Source organism: Parasteatoda tepidariorum, chromosome 5, assembly GCF_043381705.1.
Source record: "Parasteatoda tepidariorum isolate YZ-2023 chromosome 5, CAS_Ptep_4.0, whole genome shotgun sequence".
NCBI classification, from domain to species: Eukaryota; Metazoa; Arthropoda; class Arachnida; order Araneae; family Theridiidae; genus Parasteatoda; species Parasteatoda tepidariorum.
Window position 1 is genome coordinate 45,140,358 of NC_092208.1, and position 4,079 is coordinate 45,144,436.

A 4,079-nucleotide genomic window follows, 5' to 3' on the forward strand; every position below is an offset into this window, starting at 1 on the left:
TTTAAAAGTGTTATTTAAATAACTGCAAGGATGCCAACTGATCCGCTTTTAGCTCAACTTTTAATAAATTAGTAACGAATTAAATACTAAAACTTGTAGAATAAGGATAAGTACTCTTACTCAAAGAACAATCGCGTGATAAAAGAAATAAAGTTGCATTTCATAATATACTTTGAATTTTTGGTATGTAGTGGAGGAAAAATTACCTAAAATGAAAAATACTAAACTGAACTAACTAAATTTCGTTACCACTAGAAAATACTTTTCTTTTGCAAACTGCATCGCTATAACTGTAACAAAGGGGCGTTTTGTATAAGCTTTTGATGCAGTGGTGTGTAAAAATCCTATAAATTTAATTTACTAAACTAGGAATCATACATTAAAACAAAAAATTTTCTAACAGTAGAAAATATTTATTTGTAATCCAGAGTAAGTTATCGTCTCTGCCATCGGTTTGAATCTATTGTGGACAAATCAATGTTAAGATTTCCCAGAGTGTCTTAACAGTATTAAATTTATGTTAATACTTGCAGGTATTTTCGTTTTTACGATATTACGCTAACGTTTACAGGCTATATAGTTGTTATCAAATATCGTCGAAATTTACCTGGGTGCCTGAGGCCGTTTACAGCCTTTTTCTCATCCGTCTTGAGATTTTAACTTTAAGGTGGTTCTTTCTGATGAATGCAAATTGAAATGAAAATAAAACTAAATATTTTTTTTATTTTAGATAAAGGTGCGCGGCTGCAAAAATAAGCTGCCGTTGACCTGAGAGTTATGTCTTCTCTCAAGATTTCAGAAATAAAAATTTAATTAAATCCTGCAGTATCACAATTTATGGCTTTTTTTAAAAAAAAATGTGCAATTTAGCTTTGCAATATGATGCTCTAAAAAATCAATGTTGAGATAGCGATGTATGTCTTTATTTTTTTCGAGAAAACCGTCTTGCTTGTGTTATTTTCCGCAGAATTTTATTCTGGAATCTTTTGAGTTTCTCTAGAAGAGATGGGACGCTTCATTGAGATGTAGAGCAAGTAGATTATATAGTTACCATTCTGATACAGATACGTTTATTTTTCAAAACAAAATATAGTGGCGGACATAGATGTTTAAATGGTAGTAATTTTTCTAATTTCCGTTCGCATTTAATTAGTTACCACGTTTATAAGCTACAGGGGTGAAAAGGAAAAGTGAAAATTGAGTATTTTGTTAGCTTTAATTTGTGTGATAGTTTGAATTATCGTTTTTTTTTTTTTTTTTTTTTTTTTTAAATTTTTATTGGAAGTCTTCGTCTCATGCATCTCCCCATCACTACTGTAGAAACTCAAAAAATTACCAGAATGAAATTCTCCGAAAAAAGAAAAGAAAAGATCGCAACATTGATTATTTAAATTGGATCATCATATTACCTAGCTTAATTACAAATTGCTTGAAAACGCCTCAAATCGTGATGCTGTAGTATTTAACCTATTTGTGTCTAGCGTCCTTTTAAAAAGACGGCTCCTTTTATCAAACAAGAAGAAAAAATGATAGCACAAGTTTCTTGTTTTTAGGATTTATTTTCCAGAGACTAGTCCACCATAATATATTGAATAAATATTTATATTTGGATCTGCAGTCAGAGCATGGTGCCCTTCTTAAGCTAAAGTGATACGTAATAGTAGGAAATACCCACTAACACTTTTTTCTGATAGTTTTTTATTGATAGACAACTTTTTGTCGTTGGGCATTGTTGGGGTAACGAAGTTTTTACATTTGATTACATTTGAAGACTCAAAGTTCATGCCAATAGTTACTTATTTTAGTAGAGAATCCTTATATAGAATACGAATATTTATTTCTTCTTATCGTTCCATTTTGAATTGCAGTTTTTAGAAAGTACCACCTTAAAATCAAAATTTTCATAATGAATTGGAGAAAAAACCGTCATCGTCCTTAGGAGCTCAGATAAATGTTAATGATAAGCCAAGAAAAAAAAGGTTAAGTTGTAGCTATAGCTAGTTTGTTTATTCTGCTTATTTAATCTGCTTTTTTTATGAATTTTAATCTGCAAACTGTGATTATTGGAGAATTATTGCAGATATAAGGAGCAAATAAATGAAATGGATTAATAATGAGAAAAACGATTCTATGAAAGAAAATGGTGATGCATTTTTAATTAAAATAAATAAATTTTTATTTTATTTAACTACCAATTTCGCTTAAAAATGTAACAACAAATTGATTTTGGAAAAAAATTTAAGAAATAATTAATAAGTCTTTGTTTATGCAAATTACTATCCCTGCACTTTCAATGCTAAGAATGAAATAAATAAATCAGTTTTCTTTATCATTTTTAAAAGGGATATATTCCAAAAGTTGAACAGAAGCGTTTAAAAGGTAATTTGTATAAAAAGTTTTTTTTTTTCTCAGAAGTGGAAAAGTGGTAGAGAATTACCATTTCAAATGAGTTTACAAGCTGCTGTTTTATTAAAATTTTAGTCATAATTAAAGCACAATTTCAAAACTGAAAAAAAAAAAATACCTGGTGCATGAGGCCGCTTGAGGCTCTTTACTTATTCATACTGATCATGATCGATGTGATGATTCGATGCGAATAGTGGAAATGTAAATAGAGCAAAAGAAGTATTCTTAATGTCTGATAAACGTTAATGATTGTCAGAGAAGTATTCTTAATGATTACATCGATGCTAACTCTTCCGGTGTTTTCGAAAGATTTCATGTTCGTATTTAAAGAGGTAACGGTACTCGTGTTATTCCATTAAACTTTTTGAATCATGATAATCATTATAAATGATATAGATAGCCACTACGTATAAATAATTGAAACAAATATATAAAAGCACAATAGATTTTACGACAGCGAATTTCAATCTGGTCTAAATATAAATAACTTTTTGAATGAGATTGTTAATCGGTAATTGTTTTAATTTACCACCATTTAAAAGCTCATTTTCGGAAGACGTTAAATGCCAGGCATGGGAAGATTTCATAACTGCCAACTTTTACGCACTTGGCGTAAAAATTTTATTTCTATATTTAAAGTGGTAGTAAAATGTATGCTTTATATATATTCCTTGCATTTATAAACTTAATTTATCATCTTTTTGACCACCACAAGTTTTAAAAAAATTAAGCACATATATTAATATGTAATAAAGAAGTTACAATCCGCATAAGTCTTTTTCAAAATATAGCGTATGTTTCTGCCTAAAATTGTAATTCAAATTCAATTTTATTACCACTGAGGGAAATCATCTGCTAAAGGATTAAAAGTTAGCAGGTATGTGATTTTCTTATACACATCTTCAGAAAGTCAACTTATATATGTTTAAATTATTTAAATATAATGGTAGTCAAAATCATGCAAATCACACTTATGCGAATAAAAATAGAGTGTGAATGTATAAATTTTTAGGGAAAAATTAACAGATTACAATAAGACCAGCGGTGTTTAATTTAACAATATTATATATCCAATTTATTTTGCCTACGAACCACTAAAGGATCAAATTTCTATTAACGAAACCCAGAGACTTCGAAATATATCATTAGCAAATGTGAAAAATATTATTAAGCCAATATTTATTTTGAAATTATTTAATATATTAAAATTTTATTAATTGCTTTGAAAATATTAAAAAGCATGAAATTTTTTCATTGTGTAGTTTTAACTACAATAGTCTTGAAACTGAGTTTTATGAAAGACAGGTGATTTACTGGCCAAAAATAGCATCTAGTCTAGTTTATAATTTGATTTTATTGCATGCAAAAACTGAAAAGGAATCAGTTGAGATGAGGATCTCGTTAAAATAAAAATGAAAAAGGACGAAAACAAACTTTGAGAATAATTATCAGATTAATATTAGATAACAAATGGTAAATTAATTGGATATAAATTTTATTTTAGGATTTCGTAACTGGTAGTGTTGTCCTAACTCTCGAACCTAACCCCTGTGACCTTTCCATAAACAACAGTTGGGAACCGCTGGTGCTGTCAAATGCAAATTCATATTTGGCGACTTAAATTGGCGAAATGAAAGAATAACTTAAAAGAAAAGAATCACTGAAGTCGAACC